Raw genomic sequence first — 14,117 nt, 5'->3', positions numbered from 1 at the left:
ACCCAGTTCACCTGTACCGCATGTCTTTGGACTTGTGGGGGAAACTGGAGCATCCGGAGAAAACCCATGCGAACATGGGGAGAACATGCAAACTTCGCCCAGAAATGCCAACTGACCCAGTTGAAGCTCGGACCAGAGACCTTCCTGTTGTGAGGTGACAGCACTATCTACTGCGCCACCGCGTCACCCTCGTTAACCGATTATTAACCGTTAACTGGTCAGATTATGGATGAGGCGATGGCAAGGCGCATATATTCGACTTTTTTAAAGTAGGATAGGTTACTATAACTTATAAGTTTTTTTTTTTTCACATATAGTATTGCATTGATTTGCATACACGTGATGCTGTGTGCAAAAAGGGGCATCGTCGCCTTTATTGTCTCAGGAAATGTTTTCACATTGGCCCCAATATACTTACTCTTTTCTATCGTGCTTTTATTGAGTCTATTTTATCCTTCGCTCTGGTGGCATGGTTTGTAAAGTCTGTCCCTTAAAAACAGGAATGGACTTAGCCAGGTTATTCGGTGGTCCAGCAGGTTGATTGATGAATCACAACTGAGTATTGACCTTATTCTAAAATGCGGAAGTGCGCCTGTTTTCGCGATTGAACTTCCGATTCAGTCGCCTATGGGAGAAATTACTAGGAATAATAAACGTCAGAAAATGGTCAAACTACTTGCTCTACAAACAAATGTTTGCATGACTACACAGACCAAGTAGAATAATATAATAAGAAAATATTAAATTGCCACATTAAGCAACGTAACGAGCAGTTTTTATTGGCAAAAAATGAATGGAAGTGAATGTGACCGGAAGTCGCGAGACAAAAAGATTCAAATGGCAGCACCCACTTGTCGGCGGAGAATTAGGTGAATTGAATCCCTGTATAGATTGCCCAGAATATTAGAAGCTGTAGCTCTCATCCTCTGTCTGAGGAGTTTATCCTGCTCCCTTCGGGTTGAAGGTTTCAGGTGCTTTTTAGTAGGACAAAACGTTACAAGAATAGCTTTGTCACATCATCTATTTTCGCTCTGAGTAAATTGTTATATTTTGTAAGGTACTTTTGTATGTGTATATGTGGGTATTTATATGTGTGTTTTAATTGTTTGTATCAGTGGCAGTCCTAGTTTAAATGGCGCCCTGGGCGAACCACCCCTACCCAGTACTGGCCAATATACCGCCCAATATTATTATTAATATACAATTGTTATTCTAAATAAATAACAGAAATCAATCCTTAATGTTACTAAAAAAACACTTTAAAGAAAGACACAACTGGAGTGATATGCAAAGATCACTTAAGAAATCTTTGCCTAAATATTAACAACAATAATATCTAATAAAAAATATGTATGTTTCATGGAATTATCTGTTGTCTTTGACCTGACTCATGGCTGATTAAAGTTTTACATTCCTGACTCATTATCCCTCCTTTCTGCTTCATAGCCATGAAGCAGAAAAAAGCCAACTTTAGTTTTGTCGACTTGCTAAACTCGCTGCATGCCGACACCTCTGCATAAAAGTTACACCAGTTACTCCAGTTTCACAGCACATAGATGCATGTATTTTATTGGTGTGACTGTAAACAACTGGGATTCACACCTGGAGCAGAGCAGCACGTGAGGCGTGCGGGAATTGTTTTCTGCGTGCATGCGTCATTTTAATTTCACCAGTGTTGTTTAGGTTGCACATACTGTAGTAACAAGCTTGCTCGTGCAAGAGACGTTAAATGTGAATGCCCCCTAACGTCTTTATTCTGGGATTAATTACTTCAATTATATTACTTTATTAATATAATTGCATAAAGTAAATGGTATCTCAAAACTTTTACTAGGGGTTGTTTTATTTTCTCGCCATCACCGTCTCGCCGTGCCGCTTACCAGGAAGATGCCGCCATGGGCGATTGCTAGGGTCAGACAGAATCTGCAAACATTTTTTGCTATTTCTGCTCAGAATTTTGTTAAAAATCTGCAGATTTATGCAGAATAATTTTAGGAGTATCATATCTAAAATCTCAATATATGAAATAAAAAGTAATACATTTTTTATATTTATTGTTTACAATGCAAATTAATTTACATCCACTTTATTTGCTAAACAAAAAATACTCAAATAATATATCTACTAAAAGACAGAAAATCTTACTTTACAAACTGTATTGTAAATAAATCATTTACATATTTTCATATTAGTCAATGATATTACTAAAATTAATTTAAAAACTGAATAAATATTAATTTACACACATTTACACAAGTAAATAAACAGAATGAATGATGGGCTAAAAATCTGCCAAATTCTGCGAGCGCAGATTTCGTGTGGGCCTAGCGATCGCTCTTATTGCCCATGTCTCAATCCGCCACTGGTTTGTGTCAAATGCCAAACTTTGCTGCAAAAAGAATCTACCTACGGGTACCAATAAAGTCAACAAACAAACAAACAATACATGATTTATAGTTTATATAGCTATAAAATGAAAGCCTCAGTTTGGTGAGAAGTTATTATTATGCAAAAATCAAGTAGCCAAAATCATTGGATTTGTCTGATTATGCTATTTAAATTAATCTTTTTTAAGAACTATGAATAACTGTAATTTTCCAAATGGAAAAAGCTTAGTTTGTTGGTTGTACACTAAATCATCAAAACTATATTTGTTATTTAACTGATACCATTTAACTGTTTACCTGAATTAGTTAAAAATGCATCCTTTTGGTTAACGATTAATCAGTTATTATGAGCATCCGTAATAGCTCTTAAATAAATATATATAGAGATATTTATAAATCCAATGCTTTTCCAAGATGGCAGATACAAACACTTGCCTGGAGTTGTTGCATATAGCTCTGTGTGCATTTGTCATTTTGCTGTGTTTCAAACTTTGTGCATGTCCGCAGAGTGTGACATCATATTATGTCTGCTGCATGGTCTGCAGAAATCCAGCATGCCCAAAGTCTAGCATGACCACGACTTAACTCCAACATGTGGGCGCTTTTCATGAGAAGCATGGTTTCTGCTTCAATAGTTTCTTGTTCTTTTCAGAGTGTCAGCGTTTCTGAGTTTGATTTTCAAGGGCGAGAACATCTAATCGTGTCTAGCCTGCTCTGAACGGTATCTCTGATTCGCAGCCCAAAACCACAGAAGAACAAGAACACTCGAGGAGCGAGCGCAAACCTCCTTTTATCTAGCAGTCGTTTAATTTTTTTCCACGATATTGTTTGAATGCTTCTCGTATTTCTCGCATGGATTTATTAGTAACTCTTTGATCTATTTCTGTCGTTCTAAAACAGTCGTCTTTTTTCTGGCTAGATGAAAGCCGCTCCGCAGACGAACTCCATTATTTGTTTTTACATCAAAAGTTTCATTAGTTATTCCATTAATCAAACGTGGGGGTGGGTTGGTGGAGAATGACGGAGCGGCAGGCTTTAGCCCGTACGGCCCTGCTCTGAGGAAGTAGGTGTGCGGACAGGCTAGTTAAAACCCAGGAGGGGGACAGGAGGAAAAATCTAATATGAAAATGAAAATGTAAATGCGGGGGAAGCAGCGAGCGGTTTCTCCAGCTGGCCTAATCTCGCGTCCGCGGGGCTCAGATAGCGATCGCTAACAGGAGGGCTCTCGCTGGGCTTCTTTGAAATGCAGAACGGCTCTGTGTGTAAATTGGAGCCACCGCGATGGTGCCACAAGATGACACGTGGAGCCGCGACCCTCTCGCCTGAGCGGGGCCAAATGCGGCAAAGGTAAATCTTGCACATCAGACAATTTCATTTTCAGCGCAGAGGGGATGAGCAAGTACAATGACTGGATCTTTTCAAATGATACTACCCCCCTCAGAGGCGTATCATCATTTAGTTTTTTTTTCTTTTCTCTCTCTTCCTACTCAGGTAAACTCCCTGTGCCCGGAAATAAAGAAATATGTTAGTTAGTCTTTTCTCAGAATTGCATTTCTGGACTGTTCCTTTTTTTTGCTCTCTGCCTTTGCATTTCTGATCGTGTTACAAGCTTGAAGTTTCCTGCTCCTCAACTTGTCCATGAACACTCTCTGTAATCCATTTATCCAGTTTGTGTTGTGACTTGTGTGATGTTTTTTATGCATATGCCACTTTGTAGCAGATCCCCTCTGAGCGACTCTATTTCATGGCTGCTCTCGCCATAACATGTGTAGCCTGTGAGCACGGCACATATTGTATTTCACACCAGCTTACATACATCCACACACACATACGTTTTTCGGCAATAGGGGTGGAACTTGCTGATATTGAGTAGGCGCTGTGGTTCATCTGCATGGTTCCCTTTTACTGTTTCTGCTTCTCAGACAAACATTATCAACAGCCTTCAGAAACTATTGATGAAGCCTCCAGTGGATGTTTCTAGAACCAGGTTAACCCAGGCTCATTCTGAAAATGCACCGCTCTATACATTTCTGGAGATCATGAAATATGTCCTAGAAGTAACGTTATTTTGCAGTTTTAGTTTTTGCAAATTAACCACAGGCTGATGTGTATACTTTTATTGTTTTCAAACTTCTCTTTAGAGTGCCATTCATGCCTGCTGATCTCGCATAAATCCTCGAGAGGCCGCTGTCGACTGACTAACTGATTAACTGACTGACTGATCGACTGACCTCCTTCCATAAACCTAACCAATAGTGTTTTAAAAAGCTCCTGCCCACCGACTTCCCTAAACCCAACCGACAGTTTTAGAAAGCAACCCAGAAAAAGAAAAGCCCTCACCTGATCTTTACCTTATTTTCAGATTTTACCACATTCTCATGCTGTTATTTACTTGTTTGTTTTACTTTTTGGTTTCTGTTTTTGTCTTACCCGATTTCTAGAATCATCTTTTACCGGACTCGAACCCTATCATTGTGTTCAACTCCTCTCCACCGACGTACATGGCAAGCTAACTGGACAAACTGGTAACAGCAGGAAAGCCGTCCATACGAAGGTAAGCAGTCAGCTGGTAAGCTCGAAAAAGATTGCCCCATAGTGTCTATTTTAAAGACGAAATGCAGCCGTACATACTTTTGGCTACATAATTCATGATCTCTAGAAATGTATATAGGGGTACGTTTTCAGGATAAGTCTTTGTTGTACCAGGCACATGAACTGTCAAACAGTAAAGTGACCATTCAAAGACTCGATAAATCTGTTCTTGTCAAAAATGAGAAAAAAAAATCACAATATATGAACAATAGTCACTGTAATAATAAAAGTCAATCAATCAATCAATCAATCAATCAACCAACCAACCAACCAACCAATCAATTAACCAACCAACCAACCAACCAACCAACCAACCAACCAACCAACCAACCAACCAACCAACCAACCAACCAACCAACCAACCAATCAATCAATCAATCAATCAACCAATCAACTTATATTTATATAGCACCTTTCTACAACCAAATCGATTTACACTAGTAAAAGCAAATTATACAACACAACTAGAAAGCAAACTATGCAAAAATGATACGAGAAATGTCATTAAGATACAGCAAAACATTAAAACAGAGAAAAGTGTCAATGCTGCTATGCATTAGTAGTGGTATTAGTAGCAGAAACTGTTTTTATTATGACTTATGTGTTATGTATCTATTTAGGCAAGGCAAGGCAAGTTTATTTATATAGCACATTTCATACACAGTGGCAATTCAAAGTGCTTTACATAAACAGGAATAAAAAAGACAAGTTTAGGAAAATAAAATGCAGACAATAAAAATTATTAAAAACAGATAAAAACAAATTAAAATGAGTTAAAATAGGTTATAAAAGAATGAAAAAGAAAACGAAAAACATAATAGTGCGATCTGTCGGACGCAGCACAGTGCTCATTCAGTAAAGGCACAGCTAAACAGATGTGTTTTCAGTCTTGATTTGAATGTGCCTAATGTTGGAGCACATCTGATCATTTCTGGAAGCTGATTCCAGCAGCAAGGGGCGTAGTGGCTGAAGGCAGATTCACCCTGCTTAGACTGAACTCTTGGAACTTCTAGTTTATATGATCCTAAAGATCTGAGTGATCTGTTAGGTTTGTATTCAGTGAGCATATCTGTAATGTATTGAGGTCCTTGGCCATTTAGTGATTTATAGACCAGTAATAATACTTTAAAATCTATTCTGAATGTAACTGGCAGCCAGTGTAGAGACCTGAGGACAGGTGTGATGTGCTCTGATTTCCTGCTTCTGGTCAGAATTCTGGCTGCAGCATTCTGGATGAGCTGCAAGTGTCTGACTGTCTTTTTGGGAAGGCCAGTGAGGAGTCCATTACAGTAATCCACCCTGCTGCTGATAAAAGCATGAACAAGTTTCTCTAAATCTTCACTAGAAACAAAGCATCTGATTCTTGCTATGTTTTTGAGATGATAGTATGCTGATTTACTGACTGCTTTGACATGACTGTTGAAACTCAGATCTGACTCCAGCGTCACACCAAGATTCTTGACCTTATTTTTTGTCGTTTGACCTTTAGAGCCTAGGTACGCATTCACCTTGAGAACCTCATCTCTGTTCCCAAACGCAATGACTTCAGTTTTCTCTTTGTTTAACTGAAGAAAGTTTTGGCACATCCAATTTTTAATTTCATCAATACATTGGCAGAGGGTGTCAATGGGGCTGTAGTCATTAGGCAGTAAGGCTAGGTAGATCTGAGTGTCATCAGCATAGCTGTGGTAGGAGATTTGATTCTTTCTCATTATTTGGCTCAGAGGGAGCATGTAAAGGTTGAACAGGAGAGGTGCCAGAATCGAGCCTTGTGGGACTCCACATGTCATGGGTGTCCACCTCGACCTATGATCACCTATACTGACATAGTAACCTCTCCCTTCAAGGTAAGATCTGAACCATTTGAGGACTGTCCCAGACAGCCCAACCCAGTTTTCCAGCCTATCCAGAAGTATGCTGTGATCGACAGTGTCAAATGCAGCACTGAGATCGAGCAATACCAACACTGTTATTTTACCTGAATCTGTGTTTAGACGTATATCATTGATTATCTTTATAAGAGCGCTCTCTGTACTGTGATGTGCTCTGAAACCAGATTGAAAATTGTCTAAACACCCCTTGAAGTTTAAGAACTTGTTAACCTGGTTAAAAACAACTTTTTCAATGATTTTGCCAATGAAAGGGAGATTTGAGATTGGTCTGTAATTGTTCAATAGGGTGTTATCCAGGTTGCTCTTCTTCAAGAGGGGTTTAACAACTGCAGTTTTAAGTGAGTTTGGAAAAATCCCTGAGAGAAGTGAATCATTTACCACTTTTAGAAGATCCATTTCTAAACAGGTAAACACCGTTTTGAAGAATGATGTGGGGAGCGTGTCAAGACTGCAGGTTGATGTTTTTATAATTTGCACCATCTCTTCTAAGATTTTACCGTTAATTTCCATGAAATCAGACATAATGTCTGACTTCTCAAGTTGTGGTTGAGTTTGTTTGATATCGACACAACTTGGCTGATTGGATGAGCTGATTGCCTTTCTGATATTATTGATCTTATCAGTAAAGAAATTAGCAAATTCATTACATTTGCTTACAGAGAGTAGCTCACTGGGAATCCGACTGGGGGGGTTTGTGAGCCTCTCTACTGTTGCAAAGAGTGTGCGAGCATTATTTAAATTGTTGTTTATAAGGTTTGAAAAGAAAGTCTGTCTAGCAGTTTTTAGTTCCACATTAAAAGCCTGAAGACTGTCTTTATAGATATTATAATGGACTACTAGTTTCGTCTTTCTCCACATACGCTCAGCTTTCCTGCATTGTCTTTTCTTCATTTGGACTGCTCTTGAGTTTCTCCAAGGGACTCTCTCTTTGCCAGTTCTCTTCCTAACTTTAACAGGAGCGATGTCATTTATTACATTTTCAATTTTAGAATTAAACAAATCAAGGAGAGAATCAACAGAGTCTGCAGATATACTTGGTGCTAGCGATATGGCCTTCATAAACTGCTCACTAGTGTTCTCATTTATGCACCTCTTTCTGACAGAGACAGATCTGTCTTTAATAGCTGGAGTGATCAATATATCAAAGAAAATACAGAAATGATCAGATAGTGCCACATCCTTAACAACAGTCGATGAAATGTGTAAACCCTTAGTTATAAGTAGATCAAGAGTGTGTCCACGATTGTGTGTGGGTCCTTGAACATGCTGAGTCAGATCAAAAGTGTTAAAAACAGTCATCAGTTCTTTTACAGCATTGATTTCTGGATTATCAATGTGAATATTAAAATCCCCAGCAATACTAAAATAATCATATTCAGATGTTACTATTGATAACAGCTCTGTAAAATCCTCAATAAAAGCTGGAGAATATTTTGGAGGTCTGTAGATAATGATTAGTAAGATGCGTGGAGACCCTTTTAGTGCTATACTCAGATATTCAAAAGACAAATAGTCACCAAATGACACTTGTTTACATTCATACACATCTTTAAACAGGGCAGCGATGCCTCCACCTCTCCTATTAGCTCTGCAAACACTCAAAAAGTCAAAGTTTAAAGGAGCTGCTTCATTCAGAACTGCTGCGCTACAACTGTCATCTAGCCAAGTTTCATTTAAAAGCATAAAATCAAGGCAATTTGTGTTGATAAAATCATTGACTAAAAGTGACTTATTATTGAGTGATCTGATGTTTAGAAGTGCTAACTTAACAGTTTTAGTCGTTTTCACTACAGAAGTCTCAGATATACATTTAATAGACACCAGATTTGAATGATTTGCTATACGGTCTGAAAGAGTCTTTGGTTTTCTGTCACGTAATAAGACACATATCTGCGTAGAGAAAGCTACAGACACACTGGGTTCCTGCTTGTTCTGTAAACATCTGATAAAGACACTGTTACCTAAGCAGGCCCCCGAGACACATCAATGGCAGTTTTTAAGTTCAACAGCTAAAGATGAGGTGTTTTTTGGGACCTGGCGCTGTCGCAAAGACCTGAGGCCTTTCCTAGGTGTAGGGCGAGGTGGGCTTAGAGATGGGCGTGTGGCTTGCTGACTTTTGGTTGCTAACTGGGGGCTAGCAGCAATGGAGTGTGAGAGTTTAGTTCCAGCACACACCAGTTCCTCCATCTTTTTTGAAAAATCCAAGAGAGGCGAGCAAGATGACAATGAGAACGTGTCCGGTGACAGAGGCTGTGGGTCTGGGGTTTCTGGCTGCTGAGATATGTTTACCTGGCTGTTTTCCTGGGGATCATCAAGGAGTGCTGAGACTTGATGCTGTTCTGATGCATCACAGTCTGCCTGTGTTGAGCTCAGTGTGCAGGGTGCAGACGGCAGTTTGTCCGTTATCGGCGGTTGTTGTGGCTGCGTGGTGTTATCTCTGTCCTTGTAGGATGCGTCAGCCACAAGTCCACTCAGGAGCTGATTTGAAGTTCTGTGGTCATCCGGACATTTGCTAGGTGTGTGTGTGTCATTCAGTTCAGTGGCATACACAGCTGATGGATGATGGAGGGAGAAGAGGATGTTGTCTTTCAGCACTTTTGCACCAAGCTTGTTTGGATGAAGGCCGTCTGATGTAAACAGCTGTCTTTGGTTCCAGAAGAGATTGAAGTTGTCGATGAAATTCAGTCTTTTCATGTTACATGTTTTCTGCAGCCATGCATTTAGACCAAGGAGCCTTGAAAACATATTTGTCCCTCTTGCAGGGAGTGGTCCACTGATGAACGGCTGAATTTTCAATCTTTCAACTGTTTCCAAAAGCTTACAGAAATCTCTCTTGAGCAGTTCTGACTGCTCCTTCCGAATATCATTCTTCCCCACATGGATGATAATCCGTTTCGCAGTCTCATGTTTCCTTAATATGTTCTCAAGTTCTTTATTTATATCAGAAACTGTAGCATGAGGAAAGCAGTATGTCATGGTATCTCTGCTCCTAAAATTTTTGATTATTGAGTCTCCAATAATCAATGTTCTTATCTCTGTTGCGATCGGAGCAGAATGCCGCTGTCTAGTCGGCCTTGAGCCTCTGTTCAGAGCAAAGTTAATTGCTGAGTCATGCGATCTCTGTCTAACTGCATTTGGGGAATCTTCACCCATATTACTCAAAACTTCATATCTGTTCTGAAGCTGTATTTGAGTCCGAGCTGTATTTGGGGTAGAGAACGCTAATGCAGCAGCGTATGACCTTCGTGATCTGACCCCACGAGTACTCTTTGGTCTCGCACCTTGTTCATGCCATAGTTCACGCTGATTTTCAACAGTTTCAATCTGTTTTTCTGTTCTCAAAACAGTAGCTGGGGTAGATTTATAGGACTTACCGGCTGAATGCTGTGAGGCTCCACGATGAACCGGTCCTGTGTAATTCGGCAGTTCTGGTTGGATCGCAAGTAACTTTGTTTCAAGAACTGCAATCTTTTGTAAAAGTTTGTGGCAGTTGGTGCAGCAGTGAGATTCCAAATCAATATGATCCAGAGCCATTTTCACAGCCGTGTTTTCCCGTCTCAGGAATGAAAGCAGCTGGTAGCGGGAGGATTGTTTAGACGATAATTCCTCTAAATAAAAGTAAAGTTGTACTCCAGAAAGTTTGTAGATTCGATGTTGATCTTCAAGCTGTTTCGTTTGAGCACTGTGCTGATAGGCTCAAGTTAAAATTAGATTATAAAATAAAAAAGCAGGAGTGCAAGGAGCGGAGCAGTAGGCAAAGACGTCCGAACAGTAGCAAAGCTACTAAAAAAATTATTAAAAATAATTTATTTAATTAAATTATTTCACTTAAACACTTGAACAAAAAGGTAATGGCATTCTGTCTGTCAGTGTGTATATATTATTATTATTATTATTATTATTACTATTATTATTATTATTATTATTATTATTATTATTATTATTATTATAACCTTTATTTTACTAGGAAAGACACATTGAGATTAAAGATCTCTTTTACAAGAGCATCCTGTCCAAGATTAGGCAGTATACATGTCAGATGGGTCTAACAGACAACAAACATCAAACAATTAAGTTTACATGAATCACACATTGACAAACAAACTAGTCAAAACATCTACAAGCCTGTGTGTTATAAATTCCTAATCATTTACACTCTTTTTGAAAGCATTTAGTGAAATAAATTCTTTAAACTGCAACTTTGTTTGATTATTCCATGCAAAAGGTGCTGCATATATCTGTCTCTCTGTGGCCTAATGGTTGTTGACTTGTAATCCAATGGTTGCAGGTTTGATTCCCAGTATTGGCTGGAATTGAAGGTTGGGGTAGTTGGTTTGAAACCCTTCTAAGGTGCCCTTGAGCAAAGCGCTGGAAGCAATGGCTGCCCACTGCTATGTGTGTGTGTGTGTGTGTGTGTGTGTGTGTGTGTGTGTGTGTGTGTGTGTGTGTGTGTGTGTGTGTGTGTGTGTGTGTGTGCGTGTGCGTGTGCGTGTGTGTATGCTTTCACTTCTCACCACTCATAATGTGAGCATGCCCTTAGATGGGTCAAATGCAGAGGACCAATTCTGAGTAAAACATGAACAGTACTCACATAAAATATGTCAGTACTCACTTCACTATTGGATTTTTTAGCTGTATAGTGTATTGTAACTATAATAATTACTATAAGATGTTTTTTTTTTATTGTTAAATGTAATCATGTTGACAATCTTGTTACATGTTCATAGTGTTGTATGTGATGTTGATAAAGTGAATATCTAGTAGAATGTTAGACAGCATATTGAATTAACATAATAAATAAACATGAAAATGTTTAGAATTTTTTAAAGCATTTTAAGCATTTATTTAAAAAATAATATGTAAAAAAATATACAAAACTAATTACTTATGTAGTTGAAGTCATACTTATTAGCCCTTCTCTGATTTTCTTTTTTTTTTTTTTCAAATATTTTCCAAATTATTTTTAACAAAGCAAGGTACTTTTTATAGTTTTTTCTATAATATTTTATTTTTTGGAGGAAGTTATTTCATTATTTTATTTATTTAAATAAATAAATAAATAAATAAATAAATAAATAAATAAATAAATAAATAAAATAAAAAGAAACATTTTAAGGTCAATATTATTAGCCCTAGTAATATTGGTTTTCAGTTGTCTACAGAACAAACCATTGTTATACAATGACTTGCCTAATTACCCCAACTTGCCTAATTAACAGAGTTAAGTTTTTAAATATTATTTTTTGCTGAATACTAGTATCTTGGAAAATATCTAGTAAAATGTTATGTACTGTCGTCTTGGCAAAGATAAAAAAAATTTGTTTTTATTTCTGTTAAACAGAAATTGGGGAAAAATATACAGGGGGGCTAATAATACAGGAGGGCTAATTATTCTAACTATGTATATGGTGCATTAACTAATATACATGTACAGTGCTCAGCATATTTAAGTACACCCCATTTTAAAAATATTTTTATCCAATTCTCAGTGAATATGGGTAATATAGGTGCATATGAACAAAACTGATTTTTTAAACATATGTTTATTAAAGTAATATTTTAGTCACAGAGCATATTTGGAAATGGAAAGATAATACATTTAAATTCATGCAAAATATTGAAATTTTTAAAATTTTTATTATTATTATTATTATTTTTACAAACAACAGCATTTCAACAAATTAATTATATTTTTTGTTTCTTTTGATTTTTGATGTTTTTGAAAAAAATATTTTTTATTTTTCCCTAACATATAAATTATTTTGTTACATTAGCTCCACATTTAGCTTCAGTACTGACTAAACTAATGTACAGCTGAAGTGAGAAATATTAGCCCCCCTTTCAATTTATTTCTTTTTTAAATATTTCTCAAATGATGTTTAACAGAACAAGGAAATTTTCAGTATGTCTGATAATATTTTTTCTTCTGGAGAAAGTCTTATTTGTTTTATTTCGGGTAAAATAAAAGCAGTTTTTAATTTTTTTAAAAAACATTTTAAGGTCAAAATAATTAGCCCCTTTAAGCTATATTTTATTTTGATAGTCTAAAGAACAAACCATTGTCATACAATAACTTGCCTAATTACCCTAACCTGCCTAGTTGACCTAATTTACCTAGTTAAGCCTTAAATATCATTTTAAGCTATATAGAAGTATCTTGAACAATATCTAGTAACATTTTATTTAGGCAAAGCAAGTCAAGTTTATTTATATAGCACATTTCATACACAGTGGCAATTCAGAGTGCTTTACATAAACATAAATAAAAGAAACAAGTGTATAAGAAAATGAAAACAAATAATAACAATGATTAAAAACAGATTAAAATGTGTTAAAACCGTTGTCTACAAAACAAACCATTGTTATACAATGACTTGCCTAATTACCCTAACTTGCCCAATTAACCTAGTTAAGCCTTTAAATTGCACTTTGAGCTGAATACTTGTATCTTGGATAATATCTAGTCAAATATTATTTACTGTCATCATGGCAAAGATAAAAGAAATCAGTGATTAGAAATGAGTTATTAACTATTGTGTTTTGAAATGTCTTAAAAAAATCTGTTCTAAAAAAATAAATAGGGGGCTAATAATTCAGGGGGCTAATAATTCTGACTACAACACTATACGCGCAAATATAATATTGTAAAGCATCCTAAAGCAAATATTAATTTAAATAAGCGATTTGTGGAGCGGTGTACTTGTATATGCTGAGCACTGTAAATATATTTATATATATATATATATATATATATATATATATATATATATATATATATATATATATATATATATATATATATATATATATTACTATATTTGTTTTATTCTTTATGTTAATAGTAATACAATTTTCAAAAACTTAAATAACTAATTTAATTGATTACGTGTATTAATATGCATTAAACCCTATTCTTACAATATAAGCTCTTCCCAGGTTTTGCTTAAAAACCTAAATAGACATTGATTACCAACAAACATTTTTTAATCAGTCATTTGCGTCTAATGCTGCAAACAGTGTTTCCATCAAACCCATCGCTGTTTTCCTCACTCACTCACTCACTCACTCACTCACTCACTCACTCACTCACTCACTCACTCACTCACTCACTCACTCACTCACTCACTCACTCACTCACTCACTCACTCACTCACTCACTCACTCAACAGCAAGTCTATTAGCACTTGACACACAAAGTGTAAGGATCATTCCAACTATGTCATCGCATTTTGATGACAAGACTGCA

The 14,117-nt window shown here is 36.8% G+C and overlaps 1 protein-coding gene across 17 annotated transcripts in view; it reads left to right on the top strand.

The window, feature by feature from the left end:
- The window catches only part of dhrs13a.3 (dehydrogenase/reductase (SDR family) member 13a, duplicate 3), a 133,078-nt gene that overhangs the window by 56,451 nt on the left and 62,510 nt on the right, over window positions 1-14,117 (top strand). For 13 of the 17 annotated variants that reach the window (XR_012390498.1, XR_012390495.1, XR_012390489.1 and 10 more), the window contains exon 6: window positions 4,829-4,941. The exons of 3 other annotated variants lie outside the window; for them this stretch is intronic. The gene's annotated coding sequence lies outside the window, so the exon portion shown is untranslated. Of the gene's footprint in view, window positions 1-4,828; window positions 10,657-14,117 lie in introns of those variants that run through there. One more of the 17 variants, XM_073923002.1, reaches the window with a different exon arrangement.

Source organism: Danio rerio, chromosome 15 (assembly GCF_049306965.1).
Source record: "Danio rerio strain Tuebingen ecotype United States chromosome 15, GRCz12tu, whole genome shotgun sequence".
NCBI classification, from domain to species: domain Eukaryota; kingdom Metazoa; phylum Chordata; class Actinopteri; order Cypriniformes; family Danionidae; genus Danio; species Danio rerio.
This window is presented reverse-complemented; position numbering and strand designations above follow the sequence as displayed.